The sequence below is a fragment of the Chelonia mydas genome, chromosome 8, assembly GCF_015237465.2.
Source record: "Chelonia mydas isolate rCheMyd1 chromosome 8, rCheMyd1.pri.v2, whole genome shotgun sequence".
Taxonomy (NCBI): Eukaryota; Metazoa; Chordata; order Testudines; family Cheloniidae; genus Chelonia; species Chelonia mydas.
In genome coordinates, this window is record NC_057854.1 from 64,116,362 (window position 1) to 64,133,161 (window position 16,800).

A 16,800-nucleotide genomic window follows, 5' to 3' on the forward strand; every position below is an offset into this window, starting at 1 on the left:
TGTTTCTTCAACAAAAATGCAAAATATCCCCTAATATCAGTTTCACTAACTTACTATCCTTTAAATGAAACTTTGCTTTAATTACATGATTATCTTTTGAATTTGGTAACATTTAAGCAACAACATTAAAATATTTAAAAAACCCAAACACACACACAGATGTGGGGGGAAGCAAACCTTAGAACTGAGGAATCCAGATGAGTTTGTCAGTTTCTCCTACCACTCAGTTGTTGACCAAGGGGCTTCTACCTGAGTAATCAACACTGTTACAGGGGGAAACATAGCCTGAGAACAAAAAACAGAGGTTAAGGGAGGTGAAGCAGTTCATGGGGAGGTGAACTGGATGACCACTCTTGATATTTTATAACACAGGGGAGTGAAACTAATAATCCTTGATGTAGTGTTTTGGGGGCAGAAGTGAACCCTTGGCCTCCTGCAGGGGTGAAAGGACTGCATTCCATTACCCTCCTTCCTTTCCCCATTACGATAAATTTGCGAAGCTGTCTGAAAGCAGCATTAAAGAGGAATGGAAATGTTGGGCTTTTTTTCACCTACCCATCTGTAACTTTAACCGTACCAAACAGCAGAGTGGTTACTGGTCACTGTATGACGGGCTGGTTTTGTGCCAGATATCTTGTGGGCTTAGCGTAATTCAAACTACTTGACTGTTAGTGCTGGTAAACCAGGGAAAACTTCCTTTTATTGCTTGTATCCTTATTACTGACATTATCTGAAATGGAAATTTGGTAACTAAATAGCAACAGCATGGTGTGTGACGGCTATGTGTATATGACCATTCCCCACCCTGGTATTTCCAAGAGCCAGGCAACATGCTACAGGAAGGCAGTGGGGACTGAATATGGGACTGAGAATAATTTTTATTAAGTGGTGTTAGCTGTTACAACTGGCACTAGTTTGGCAGAGCAAGACCCCACCCAGAGATGTTGTTGAGACAGTTGCTACACAATAGGCCACCCTCTCTGAGGAAGGCCAGCTCCAGCAGCTTATTTCTTTGGTTTGCTGTTGGAGTCTTCATGCATGTTTTAACAATGGGGTTTTAGCAATGGAAAATGTGCATCTGCAAAAGAGACCTTGTGGAATAAGTTGGCAAGGAAGGAGATGTCTCTTCCTTGTCTGGTGGAAATGTACAGTCAGCAAGACTGCAAAACTCCCCATTTTTTGCTTTAGAATTTCATATATTGAAAACATTTTACCAAAAAACACTGAAAAATTCCAAAACCGTTGTGCTGTACAGTACATCAGATTTATAAGACAGAACAGCCTCCTATATATTCATCTATGAATGACTGGAAGTAGGAAATAAGCAAGAGCAGCAGCCATGTGTTGCAGATGACTTTCTTTTTTTTCTTTCTTTTTGGGGGGAAAAAAAAATTCAGGCATGAAGGATAAATTGCCTTGTTTGTGCTTTGTGTTGCTGTTGTGTGGAAAGCTAGGAAGAGTATAGATTTTTGAACACCAATTGATTTTATAAAGAATGGAGCAAATTTTATATTGCAGTACACCCTGTGCATACCCATTAAGATTCAGAGTGCAAGATGGTTCAAATAAATCTGTGTGAACCTTAAAAGTTTGGGTTCTTCTCTCTCCTACCTTCCAGTGTTTTTAGAAGCCCATGTGTCTAGCCTTCACTATCCAGCCTGTGGTTTGCTGAAGGCAGCTGGCTAGTCCATATTCCCTACATCTGTAATCTTTAGGAGGCAGCAAGTAGGCCAAAAATGAAACTCCTGATGAGCAGAGGTGAAGGAATATGAAACTCGAACCAAACCTCAGTGGGTACAACCTAAAACTTATGGTTTGGGATTCCCATAACCATACACACCCCAGACTGACTATCAATATTAGAGCTGTACAGACATTGCCAAATATTCAAGGATTAAAAGAAATGCATTTCAAAGCAGCAGGCTAGGAGACGTAGACACAGCCTGTGTTTAAATTCTCAAGCCTGCTTTCCATATCTCAACCACAATATTTAAAAAAAAAAAACCCAACAAGTAATTGGTTAGTATTACAAGCTAAGAAACAATTTATCTGTGTGGTGGTATTTATGTGACATCTACGGCTGCTTCAAAGAAAATAAACCATAACACTGTTGTATAGCTCAAAAATAATTTTCCCTTCTTGAAGGGGAGACGAGAACAGGATAATTCACAAAGTAGAATGAATATAGGTTTACAAGCCCCAAATAAATATAAATTTACAGCAGTGGTTTGACATGTACAAGGGCATGGCTCCCTTTTAATTATGGAAGATACTATCTTCACGGCTAGCAGCATTTTCAGTTTAAATTAAGTATCCTTTATTTCTCCAAGAGGCACCAAAATAAGCAACATTACACAAGAACCAAAAATATAAAGCTTTATTACGTAGTCTTGTTTGTACAAGGAGACCAAAACCAACTAATGTAGAAACAGACATGTGAGTCACAGAAAAGGAATGCTAATAGCAAGCAGATCTTTCTTCATTGAATCATGTTTGCAAAAAGTAGGGACCCTGCACAGAGCTGCTGAGGAATACTCCAGCAGATGCAGCAGAACTGGGAAAATTTGCAGCAAGTTAATTTGCTATATCTGTCCATTTGGAAGAAAATCAGCTAAATTTAACAAACATTTCTAGTCAAAGGCCAGTGTTCCCCCTCAGAGACTGTCTGGCAACGTGCAAACAATATTTTCTAAATGTGGCCAGATTCTTTTGTTTTAAAACAAATTATTTTTCAGTCTACTGGAAGTAGGATTGAGCACCAGAATGGCACTTACTGTATAGAGCATTCTGCAGCTATTATCATTTAACATTTATATTGCTATAGGGGCTAGAGGCCTCAATCAGATTAGGCTGCATTATTCTAGGCACTGTACAAACATATAATAGATAACAGTCCCTGCTCCCAAATTAATCATTAACTAATCCTCAGCACTCCCTTGAGTTTATGTAATTAACCCTGTTTCTCTCCTGGGGTAAACTGAGGGAGAGAATTTACTTGCTCAAGACCCCTGAGAAAATGCCAGAGAAGGGATTAGAGCCAGGAAATCATCTGTTAGTCCTACGCTCAGCCCACTAGATCACAGAGACAACTGAAATGATTCCATGTGAAAAAGGAAAAGACAGGCTTATAAATGTCAATTTCTGTGTCCTGAGATATATCTGGCCACATGTTATCTTAAAGGGAGAAGGAGTGATCAGTGGAGAGGGAGGTGGGGTATGGTTCCCGCCTCCAAAAGAAAACTTTAAATGTTACTATATTTTTAACAAGATCATTTTAATGCTTTTTGCGAGAGAATCCCTGATAGCTTGTACCTGTGAGCCAAGAGATTGTGGATGGGCTGCCTTTTTAAAGGTTTTAAATCACATTGTCAGGAAAACATAGCAATTGGGTAGGGGCAGCAGTGTCTTGGCTTTTTTGCCTTGATATCACTGTCAGGATGGAACCTTTGCACTGTCTAGGGGCCACAGAAGGCAGCAGAGTCTCTGTGGGTCCACTGTGTGGGGGGAAAAGGTGGCCATAGAACTAACATGTAGGTAAATCCAAACATATGATGTGCCACAGACCTACATAGCATTTGGCCCAGCATGAAGGTGAGCTTTTGGATGAGGGATAAAGTGCAAAGCCACTAGGTCTGTGACTGTGTGATTCTAGCAGTCAGTGGTTGGGGCTGTGGAGCTGCTATACTATCTTCCCAAGAGTTGTTGGGTGGATTTTGTCCTCCCTGTTAAGAGTTGATGTAAAGGGCTGCACCGACGAAACTGCATAGTCCCTTGTACAAAACCAATTTGCTCAGACTCCGTGTATGTGGGACCTAGAGTGAAATTCACCCATCTCCTAACTACTTGAGAGAGAATTTGGTGCATAATTTTAAAGTGCTTTCTGCAAAGCTGGTAAAGGATAAATACTTTCAATTAGGATTGAAAAACAAGCACAAGACAAAGTGACAGTATATGCAACATTATGGCACGCAGCTTGTTGTGGTTTGCGACTTCTGTTGGCTCTATGTTGTGCACCAAAATATACAGAAAGGGTTAACAAATGTAATGGCTGGTGGTGATTCAAGTCACAGAATTGTAAAAAGCAAGGAATGCTGAAACCGTAACTAAAGTAGTTCAAGGTGTTGCCTATAATCTATAAACTCCTGTGTAGTCTGGGCTTTGACGACTTGGGAAACTATGCCTTTATGTCGTGCAGTGCCAGGACAATCTATAATAAATGGGTTGTTTTTCTGAAGATTTGTACATCTGTGTGCTGGAGGCAGAGGGTTCTCAGTGGAAGACTATCAGATCTGGAATTTGCTTCCCTTGATGATCTGTCAAAGCCAGTCTTTTGACCTTCAAGGTACAGAGTAGGGCTCATCTATTCACTCAAGTTTTTGCCTGAGGAAAGGCGACTAAGGGAAATCAAGCCTATTCTAGGATTCGGACTCTATTTGGTTTGACATTGTCAGTAAGTGTTATGTATTGCTCTAAATTTTTACTGCATGTGCTTAGAGCCTGTTAATGAGGCACACTTTATGAACTGAAAAACACATAATAGTGGCATGTGTGTACGGAAAGGCAGGCAGTTGAGTGGTGTCAGCACAGAACAAAGAAATGTCACATAATTCACCACAATCCGCCCTAGTTCTTGTATCACTTATACAGAAATTGACAACGAATAGCCACAGATTTCCTGACGAGCAGGACATTTCCAACTAAATGGAAGGCTTCTGACATTAAATATATTTCAATTGCAAATCAATTTCATCAGTGCTGTATGTAAAAGATTTGGATTAAAACTGTAAGACTAGAAGGATCAAAGGGGAGAGAGTATTTACAGAAGTTTCAATGGCTCTTTAACAATTTTTTCCTGAGTATCAGGTGTAAACTGGGTTTTGAATGCAAGGAGAGGAGCAAAGCCAGGACAAATAGTCAACCTGGACACGCAGTGGACTATCAAATATCCTTATATATGGGGTTGCAGCAATTCTTCCAAATTTGAGAAGGTACTTGTAAGTACAGCCCTTGAGCACAGAAACAAGGATTGGCCCCTTAATGTAAGTTAGAGGTTTATTACTTCTAGTGATTATCCTCTAGCCATAGAAATCCTCATTCTACCTTCTTTCTCCAAATGGAATGAAGCTCACCTATCTTTTCTTCTTGTTACAATGCTGCTCCATTTGAACAAATGCTTCTACTATTAACACTACTTGAATTTAATTTGTGTTGCTACCATATGGTGTAGAAGGGTTTGTCAAAGTGTGAGGTGCTCCCCTCTGAAGTGATCCATGTCTTCCTGCTAGCTTCATGTAAGATGTATAAATTAAGAAGTCTTTGACAACATGTGATGGAGTAGAAGAGGGGCATGATTGGTTCCATTTTTCTGAAAGGGAGGGGTTCATCTTTCAAAAGTTTGGGAGCTGTTTCTGTACAATATTTCCATTTGTGAACTTTCTAGGTTTAGATGCCCATATCTTGTTTTCCTTACAAATATATAATTCCTGGTTGCATTTCTTTATGAAAACTTTTACTGCTGAAAAATTGGGTTTTGCTAAAAATGTTTTGCAGGAAAATGTAATTTTGATTTTTATATGATGGGGAATTTTTGTTTTAAAGTACTATCTTTGTTTGGCTTCCTTTTTTGAAAACCAAAAAAAAATTGTTGAATCAAATTGAAACAAAAATATTCATTATGATGTTTTGAAATTTCCTGGATTGTAAATAATTTTTTTTTTTCAAAATTTGAAAGGAGGAATTGTTTTTACCAGCTCTATGAAAGTTTACATGTATGAAAGATTACATAGGAAGGATGGATTAGTAGACGCAAAGGGATATCTTAACTATATCAGAAGAGTCACTTCCATTCTGTGTTAGAGAGTACATTAATAGAATATAGTTACTTGTACCATAAACCCTTCACTGTTACATGGATAAAAACAACAAACTTGGTTCTGAACTGCTCTGCACCTTGTGTAAGTGTAGGTAACACCACTCATGTAGACAGCCCTTACACCTATGCATAGTGGCTCTAAAACAATACTGAATCCAAGTGGCAGAATTCTACATGCTTTTTACAAAGATGGTGTACATGACTACTCGATGTGCAGGGTGCTGAAGAATCAGGCCCACTATATCCTGCTTTCCTGAACCTGAAATGTGGCATGTCCTGCTGCATCACAATCTTTCGTACTACAGGGCATCCCCTTGTGTTTTCAGTCACCATGGCTTATTAGGAACCTAATTTGTCCAGTTCTATTCCTGTTTGAAGCAGCTACCATTGTGTGACTGCAGCTAGCTGGAAGTGATATGAATGCTTATTTCCATTTGACATCCCTCAGCATGAAGGTAAAGCACTCGAGATCAGAGTGCTGCCTGAGACCATCTGAGTATGGGCTTTTAGGGGTGATGACAGTTTGGGTTTGGGTTTCTTTTAACAACTTCTAGAGACTATAAAGAAAATAAATCTTAAATCTCATTCAATTTCTGGGGAAAATATGTATATGAACAAAGCTCAGATTTCAATATAAACTTTGCATCTGGCCCTTCTCTCTCTCTCTCTCATATATTGAACCAAAGTCCCTGGATCTGAACACAACCTTGAATGTTCTGAAAGCTCAGATCTGAACCTTGCCCCTTCAGCCCATCTCTAACACCCAATATGTTGGGGTTTGTTTTTTTTTTCCACAAATCTGGCATGAAATTCTGTAGCCACAGTATTAAAATAGGAATTAGGAAATACAGTAAATTAGAAATAGATTAACTTAGGCTATTATAACCAACCTAATTTTTTTTAATGGCTCTCCAGTTTATTTCTGCTGCAGCTGTATCAAACCTTATAATGGGATTAGGCCCTGACTTAGAAAAAGATTTTTTTCTTAGCCATAGCTTTCTAACAGAGAATAACATTCCAGTGATTCCCTAATGAGAAGATGCATTTCTATTAATGGCAAGGAATAAGTACCTACAGAGACTGAGCCAGAGCCTGATTCACACAGTAAACTCAAATGAATACAACAGAAGTGCATAGAGAGAGGACTGTTAACGATGGGCTGATCCTAATTTTGTTCAAGTACAAACACCTTTTAGTGAAACATCCTCATGGCTGAGTATCTGTCTGCATGAGTGCTCTAAAAATACCACTTTCCCACAGAGTAAGAGAAGGAATCCGATGAAAGAGCATGTAATCCATCTCTGCCACCTCAGGCATATACAAAAAGAGAAATGTTGTGATTAACAGCTGGCAAATCTCAAAAGCTTTGGAAATCCAGTTAAAAAAAAAGTTCAGCTGCTTATTGAACAATATCTCTGAACCTCTTGAACCCCACGCCCCTTCATCTCATCCTCCTGATAGGCACTGGCCACTCCCTCCTCTCTCTGGTGCTTAGATTTTCAGAGGAGAAACTCTTCAGGTTCCACATCAAGTGGGCTCTGAAGAAAGCCCAACAGCCCTGGCAACCAGCTTTTGACAGGGAAAGAACCAGGTGATATTTCTTGAAAAGCAGTTGCTGACACAAGAGGGTAGAGACAACTTTGTGGCTTCAAAGTTGGATTTGCTGCCATCAAATGTAGAGGGTCATGAGATTCTTCTTTAGATATCATTGGAGATGAGTTAAGAGATGAGCAGTCATGGGACAGAGGGAAGTGAAGGTTTCCCTCCCCTCCTCCCCCCCCCCACACACTTCACTCTCTGCCTTTTGGAATATAAACTAAGTTCATATTGGATTTGGGGAAGCGCATAAAGATTCAGGCCAATTGCACTTTTGACCATGCTGGTTCGGCAGGTGGACTGACTAGCTAGTTGTCTATCGTTCCTTCCCTGTGGAATTTGCATGCCCCCCTGTTATCACAGGAGCTGAGCACCTCATAAACTTTAATGTATTTATCCTCCCAACGTGCTGTGAGGTAGGGAAGTGCTAATATTTACTGGTTTATGTTTTTTAATTGAAACCCTGGGGAAGGGATAGCCAGTAGCAGATAGTGTTTATAAACTTGTATTTTGAAGGATGAAAAGTATATGTGTGCAGCAATGGCACTGGAACAAGGTGGTGATTTTTTGAAAGTATAGAGAGAAACTGAAGGCTCTCTCAACAAAATAGCATATACTTCTAAGGCATCCCAGGATTATCAAATGCAAACTTCAGTTTAGCAAACCTTTATGGGAAAAGACTGCTATATTATCATATTGAGGGACTGTTCTGCAATTGTGTTCAGTGAAAGGGCTTTGCTTACTGAGTTGTGTTAGAGGAAAATGGATTCTTTTTCCAGTTATGTAGCAAATCTTTCAGGTTACTGAATTACTAACATCTTAAATGGTTCTGCTGATCTTTCTGTATGTTTGTACAGTGCCTAACACAAGGGGGAAACCTGATCCTGATTGAGGCATTTCAGTACTACTGCAATCCAAGTCATGAAAAAGGAAAAGAGAGCTAGGCCATATGAGAAAGATACTGCTACTTGGTGGCCATGTGGAATGTGTTCCAATTATTACTGTAAACAATAAATAGAAGTTATTCAGCCAACTTTGTGACAAGAGCAAACCTTCTTTAAGTATATTTATGATTATGATGAAGTCTAGAAATGAGCCATGATATGAAGTTTGGCTGCAAACTTCCCCACAGCTTGGTGGTTTTGCATCTGGTGTTCCAGTAGACACCCAATTCTGATTAAATGTAGAAGGAGAACGTTTCACTATTTGTGTCTCAAATGTTACTAGATACTGGCTGGGAGAGAAACAGGATGTGTGGTTACTTTTATCCCAAGGAAAGCAGACTTTTCAGCCAGCTCTTAGGAGGATGCAGCCAAGTTTTGGTGAACATATTATGGTTTTCATCTCTGAAGCATGCAAACCCTGATTAATACATTAACTCCTTTAACTAATGCAGAACTATGTGCTTCCTTATACTTCCAGGGGGGTCTCCTAGGGTCACATGCAGAAACATTGAGAACAATGCACTCAGTGATTTATTTTGCTCCTGATTTAAGAAGGATTATGAGGGGGGAAACATTTGAATTGAGGTTAAATTGTTCATCTTGTAAATCCCCATTGTGGGTAGTTTCAGGACACACATGTATGTGTCAGGGAATTTTGTTCAGTCAAGATAATAATGTGAAGATTCTGCCACATAACCTCCTCCAAGGGCACACGGGGAAAAATCAGACTGGGCTTGGTGGCAATTTCTGCCCTGGGGAAACCGGAATGATCTCCTGTCTCTATATGGCACTGTAGCCAAGAACATTCATTTGTGATGCTATCCTTTAGCAAAATTAGGAGAAACCATGGAGTTATACCATTTTTCAGTGACTCTGTTTCTAGTTTGAGCAGGATTTGAAGTAATACACCTGTTAATAGGGAAGTTGAGTTGTAAATCCCTATTATGTGGACAGGTTCAGAGTAGCAGCCGTGTTACTCTGTATCCGCAAAAAGAAAAGGAGGACTTGTGGCACCTTAGAGACTAACAAATTTATTTGCGCATAAGCTTTCGTGAGCTACAGCTCACTTCATCGAATGCATTCAGTGGACAATAGTTCTAAAAAATATGTATGTCTTTCTGCACTTCTGATGTTAGGACTAAGTTGGCCCTTTTGGGTCCCAGTTAGCAAATTTGACTTAGAGTCAGAATATTGCTGCTAGGACCAAACAATGTTTTATTTACAGGGGAAAGTGATGGTAAACACTAAGTTTCTCAGCTGACCTTTCCTTTCTTCAGCCAGCAGCCATGAGAAGTAAGGATATACAGTATGTTGTAATAATGGGGCCTACAGATTTACCCTAATTATGAGCTCAACTATAAGTGAGTGAACGCTCATAAAATGTCACAATAACCTGTAAGAGTAAATGTTGATGGGGGGTGGTAGGTGTAAAAGTAAAAGGGGGAAGTGTAAAAGAAAGACCAAGACTGAATTAGTACAAACAAAAAGGCCTACTGATATTACTCAAGCATTGTTAAGATCATACCTGGAAAACAAGAACAATATGATCCAAAATTGGATGTGTTGGAAATTAAGCGTAATAAGTGGGCAAAATAATGAGGGCTATTCTGCCCATCACTCCCTTTTGATGTCCTCAAAAAGAGGCTTTGGGGAGGGGGCAGGAGCTGGCTACCATGATGCTCGGTGACTGAAAGATGAAAGAAGGGAAGGAGCAAGCTTCACTATTATGGCTGCCACTCTCACCATCTTCTGAGACTCTAGACCTTCTTCAGCCTAATCCTGAGAAGATGTCCTGACCAGATTAGGCCAGAGAGATGACATTGCCACCTCCAACAGCTCAGGCTAAATCTCAAACACCACCAAAGATGTCAAACTTTGTCACACAGGCACTCAATGTGTCCTTTTCCTTCCCTACCTTATTTTTCCCCTATCTTTCTCCTTTTTCCTTCTGTCTAATAAGAATCTGGCTTAGCCAGACAAGACTGTATGTTTTTGCAACACTGCTGAGAGCCAGTGACCAGAAAGAGACAGCTAAAAGCAATGCCCTGAACAACCTGATGGTGGTACAAGTTTGCTAGGTCTCAGGCAGAAGCACAAGGTCTTATCAGCCACTCTGTTTTTTTTCCAGAAGTGGGGTTTCAAGTGAGTGTCCACACCAGAGACAGAAGCTGCATATTCTGTCTTTGCTGTTCTTTTCTCTCCCCTTTTTGTGGATGTGTGATGGGGTGTATAAACCCCACACTGGGCAAAAAGGGGTTAAGGAACTGTTTTGGGATCAGCCAGCCCTGCCTCACCACACCTGTAGCAAATGCTCCAACTGGCGGTAGGTGACCAGATGTCCCAATGTTATTGGGACCATCCCAATGTTAAGGGCTTTGTCTTATATAGGCAACTATACACTCCCCACCCAAAAAAGTGTCCCACTTTTTCATCCTTGCTATCAGGTCACCCTGACTGGAGAAGGAGTTAACAAGCAGCCAGGGGACAGCTCATTTGGTGGCAACCCAGGGAAGAGCTACCTGTGGCTCCAGCAGAGGAGAGTGGCAGGGAGGCAGAAATTTCTCCCTAAGACAACTGTCCAAAGGTCCCTCCCAGAGGGAAAGGAGGACCTGCCACAGAAATAGCTGGAGAGGAAAGCATTCTCCTTTCCCCTTCATATGAACTCTGGACTTTGGTAATCCCCTTTTATTTTTTGTTTAGACTATCCCAGCAGTGGAAAGCTGTTGGGCTGAGCTGACCAGGAGGGTGGGCCATACCATGGGCGAAGGCAGTTGCCACCTGAGGAAGAAAGCTACCATGCCAGATGCTGCTACCAGAATATGCCTTGTTGTGAGCAGGCACCCTTCACACCACCTTAATCTGGACAGTGACCTTGGTACGATCACGGGAGTGGGGTGGGAGATAGGAAGTGGCCCAGGGAGAGCAGCCTTAAGCAGCCTCACCTGTCAGATCACTGACTGCCCTCAAAGGAGACTGGGTCAGAGCCCGGGGGAATGGGAGGGCCTGGGCTCCCCTAACAACAATCCTCCCGAAGGTCAAGGGCATTAGCCGTGACCACTAGGCTACACTACCTAACAACCAACCCCCAAGTGAGGACCGTCACAGGCTGTTTGTCCTGTTTTGCCTTAAAGGAGGCAAGATCCGATTTAAATAATAACAAGAGTTCTAGCCCTTCTCAACTAACTTTTCTCTTCCCCAAAAGGACAGTTATTACCATCTTTAATGCTACCTAAAACACTGTCAAATGGCGAGGTAGAGGGGAGGAGGTTTCCTTGTAAAGGCTCTCCAGCAAAAGGGAAAGGGACTAAGGGATGTTGTTAAAAATGAAAGCTTTACTGATAGTGTTTAAATTGTAAAGTATTAACCTGTTTTTCCCTCTCTTCTGTATCTTTAATAAAAGGTTTAAAAAAAATATTCTCCATGGTACTAAGCAGGCTCAGGTCTCTATATATCAAACATTGTTTAGCACTGTTTAATGTTGGACAGTGACAGGTCATGTTAACACCTCTACCTCCTGGGCCTATATACTCCATCTAAATGAATACAACAGGTATAATTACCTATAACTCTCTAATTCAAACACTTAAACAAATAGGGTTAAAAACAAATACACAAAACTCTTGGAAAGGTCTTTGAGTTTATGTTTACTGCAATATGCTGGAGTTTATGCATAAAACATAATGTAGCTTTCCCATTTTATATTTTCCTAGATTTATTGGGCCCTATCATCCTCTCTCCCAGGGATATATTCGTGAAACTCCTTTTGAAGTTGGTGGGAGTTACACACGCTCCTCAGAGGAAGATTGGGTTAGGGGGGTGGCAACTTTAACCATGATTCTGGGGTCTACTGAGGCATTTGAAAACTCTAGTTTTTTGGCAGATAATTTAGCCATTAGTTGACAGGAGCAGTGTATCTATTCCTTTATAACAGAAAGAAAATTAAATAAATATTAGACCCACTCAGCTCTAACATAGAATCATAGAATATCAGGGTTGGAAGGGACCTCAGGAGGTCATCTAGTCCAACCCCCTGCTCAAAGCAGGACCAATCCCCAATTTTTGCCCCAGATCCCTAAATGGCCCCCTCATGGATTGAGCTTACAACCCTGGGTTTAGCAGGCCAATGCTCAAACCACTGAACTATCTTGTTCTGACATGTTGTTGCAAGTCACTTAAGGGACACTGGTTAGGTTTAAAATTTTAATGTATATTCTTATGTTGTTACCAACTTTGTGGAGAGACATCCCCATCAGGACTCCTGGGTTCTATCTCAGCTTTGGAAGGGGAATGGGATCTAGTGGGTTACAGTGTGTGTGTGGGGAGGGGATTCAGATATATCTGGGTTCTATATAAGAACATCAGAATGGCCATACTGGGTAAGACCAGTGGTCCATCTACCCCAGTATCCTGTCTTCCAACAGTGCCCAATACCTTCAGAGTAGAGTAGAACAGGCAATCGTCAAGTGATTCATCCCCTGTCGTCCATTCCCAGCTTCTGGCAAACAGAGGCTAGGGATATGCAGAACATGGTGTTGCATCCCCTGCCCATCCTGACTAAAAGCCTTTGATGGACCTATCCTCCATGAACTATCTAGTTCTTTTTTGAACCCTGTTATAGTTTTGGCCTTCACAACATCCCCTGGAAAAGAGTTCCACAGGTTGACTGTGAAGAAATACTTTTTTGTTTTAAATTTGCTTCCTGTGTTCTGAGGCGTAAATAACACTTCCTTATTTAGTGGCAGAGTCCTGTGGCACCTTATAGACTAACAGACGTATTGGAGCATAAGTTTTCATGGGTGAATACCCATTTTGTCGGATGCATGTAGTGGAAATTTCCAGAGGCAGGTATAAATATGCAAGCAAGAATCAGGCTAGGGATAATGAGGTTAGTTCAATCTGGGAGGATGAGGCCCTCTTCTAGCAGCTGAGATATGAATACCAAGGGAGGGGAAACTGCTTGTGTAGTTGGCTAGCCATTCACAGTCTTTGTTTAATCCTGAGCTGATGGTGTCAAATTTGCAAATGAACTGATGCTCAGCAGTTTCTCTTTGAAGTCTGGTCCTGAAGTTTTTTTTTGCTGCAGTATGGCTACCTTTACATCTGCTATTGTTTGTCCAGGGAGATTGAAGTGTTCTCCTACAGGTTTTTGTATACTGCCATTCCTAATATCTGATTTGTGTCCACATATCCTTTTACGTAGGGAGTGTCCAGTTTGGCCAATGTACATAGCAGAGGGGCATTGCTGGCACATGATGGCGTATATTACATTGGTGGACGTGTAGGTGAATGAACCAGTGATGGTGTAGCCGGTCTGGTTAGGTCCTGTGATGGTGTTGCTGGTGTAGATATGTGGGCAGAGTTGGCATTGAGGTTTGTTGCATGGGTTAGTTCCTGAGTTAGAGTTACTATGGTGCGGTGTGTAGTTGCTGGTGAGAATATGCTTCGGTTGGCGGGTTGTCTGTGGGTGAGAACTGGCCTGCCTCCCAAGGCCTGTGAAAGTGAGGGATTATTGTCCAGGATGGGTTGTAGATCCCTTATTCTTTATTTACTTTCTCCATGACTTTCGCCAGTCATGATTTTATAGACCTCTATCAGATTTCCCACCCCCCCTTAGTCATCTCTTTTCCAAGATGAAATGTCCCATCTTTTTAATCTCTCTTCATACAGAAGCTTTTCCAGACCCCTAATTATTTCTGTTGCCGTCCTCTGTACCTTTTCCAAATCCAGTATGTTTTTTGAAAGGGGGTGATCAGATCTGCATCCAGTATTCAATATGAAGGTGAATTTATAACCATGAATTTATATAGAGGAAATATGATGCTTTCTGTCATCTCTCTCCCTTTCCTAATGATTCCCAATATGCTGTTGGCTTTTTTGATTGCCACTGCACATTGAATGGATGTTTTCAGAGAACTATCCACAAAGACGCCAAGATCTCTCTCTCGACAGGTAACAGCTAATTTAGACCCCATCATTTTGTATGTATAGTTGGGATTATATTTTGCCATGTGCATTACTTTGTATTTATCAACATTGAATTTAATCTGCCATTTTGTTGCCCAGTCACGCAGTTTTCTGAGATCCCTGTGTAACTCTTTGCAGTCTGCTTTGGAGTTAACTATCTTGAGTAATTTTATATTGTGTGCAAATTTTGCCACCTCATTGTTTACCTCTTTTTCCAGATCATTTATGAATATGTTGAACAGCACTAGTCCCAGTACAGACCCCTGGGGGACACCACTATTTACCTCTCTCCAGTCTGAAAATTGACCCTTTACTCCTACCCTTTGGAGTGCCTGGCAACGCTTTTACGATTATCTAATGATCCTTAATTTAATTTAATGACAAGCCTTTTGTTATCTTAATCACCCTGCCTCTCTTTACAAACAAACTCCCTGCCCCAAGGGCAGAAGCCTGGAGCAGCACAGAACTCCTCACATATCACACTCAAGCTGTGCTGCAGTTAAGAGCTGTGTCTGGGGCTAGGTGTGGGCTGTGAGTAGACCTCTGATATGAAACTTGGAGGGGCGGGGAGGAGAGAGCCCACTCTGTCACCACAAATGGTGCCACTGGATTGGGCCATTGATTTATGCTTTGTCATTTAGATTTTATTTACATTATTGGAATTTTACCATCATGTGGCCACAATGCTTTGATTCCTATCAAAGTAGGAGGTGTGCTGAGTGAACAAGTTTGACTCAGGCTTTCCAAAGGAAGCATATGATTTGAGATCCGAAACAGTACAAGCTGTATAATTAGACATGTCTGCAGTACCGGGTGTTACCCGTAGCCAAAAAGGGAACTGACATATAGGTTTCTGCAGACTAGCTGTGAATTTATACTCCACGTTTCTATAGGGGGAAAAAAAAAGAATCTGCCCCATGCCCATATTTGATTTCAAATGAAACCGCATACTCTCTCTGTTCTACTCCAGCCCTATAAACAGAAACCCAGACACAAGTCTTTATTAGAGCTGTTGTGCAGAGAATTGAACCCTAGCCAATAAGCCCCTCAATGCTCTCTTAAAAACAACTCAGACCCAGTCTTACGTTTACCCATTAGACTTATATTGGGATCATGCAGGCCTAAAAACAAGGGAGGGAAAAAATCATTCTGAGGTTAGGACCTTTAGTGAATCCATTAAAAAAAAAAAAGAGAAGGTTCCTGGCCATTGGAGAGGCTTCTGCAATAGACTCTTGTTGAGAGAGATTGAGTAGCATGGGAGCAAGAGAGTGTGAGAGCTGAGGCTAAGTAGGAAGCAAATAAAGTATACCGGATGACCGGGGCAGGGGAAAAAAGCTGAAGACTGAAAACTGAGAATTCTCCAAAGAGATGTCTCTGATGAGCTAATGTTGCTGCTGAAGAAATGTACGAGCTACGGAAGAAATGCATTCTCCTAATAATGGCAGCTTATTTATTGGTAGTTTAGCAATTGACTTGAGTTCTGCCTATTGCTGCACATCAGGGACTTTCTCCATGCAGATCCTAACCCCACAGCAACAAGAGGAGGATTCTGATGGGAGACTGTACAGTATTCCCTCCCTCAGGAACAAGCTGCAGTGCAGCTGACCTAGTCACAGAGTTCAGAGCAGACTCTCTCTGCCAGATACCGCTTCAAATGTTCTTAAGTTTTACTCCATTCTGGGGATTGCCCATTAGCAGCAGCATAAAATATACCCAGGCTGCACAGGATTTGGCTAGTTCTGGGTAAGGACAGGTTTGGATAAAATAACCAACTTGAATTTTTGCCCAAAACCAGAGCCAAACCTTTTTGATTTAGGGAAAAATAGATAATTTTTTAGCTTTTATTTTTAGTTTCCAACTGAGATCCAGAGTAAAAGGCCTGAAGCCCATGCGGGTGGCTGCTTTTTGCTATTGTTCCAGCCCAAAAAGGAACAGAAGGCACTCGCAGAAATTATGTGAGAAAGCCTGTTCTCATGAGAGATTCAACATAAGTTAGGCTCCAGGCCAAGATTTTCAAAAATAGGAACCCAGAGTTAAGATCCTAAATTCTATATTTAGGCACTTAAAATCACTGTTCATATCTTCAGAAGTATTGAGCACCCAATAGCTCCCACTGTGGTCAACACATTTAAAAATTATGCCACTTAATTTTGTCTCCAAATATGGATTTAGAAGGCTAAATTTTGGCTCTCGTGTCAAAAAATCTTGATCAAGAAGTTCAGATAAGTTTCTAACCTTTTGAGGTGCTTATCCTTCCCAAACATCCAAGCCATCTGAAGTTCTGGGGCTTCCAGGGAAAATCAGGAATACTTAAGTATTACTAATATATGAATGGCCAAAAGACTCAGCAGAGAAGATTATCCAAGACACGGATTTTCAAAGTTATCTTGAGAGGAGAAGGGGCATTGACTTATCAGAAGTAAC

The 16,800-nt window shown here is 41.1% G+C and overlaps 1 long non-coding RNA gene across 3 annotated transcripts in view; it reads left to right on the forward strand.

The window, feature by feature from the left end:
* LOC122466826 overlaps positions 1-16,800 on the forward strand; it is a 185,472-nt gene that overhangs the window by 58,423 nt on the left and 110,249 nt on the right. The window lies entirely within an intron of this gene.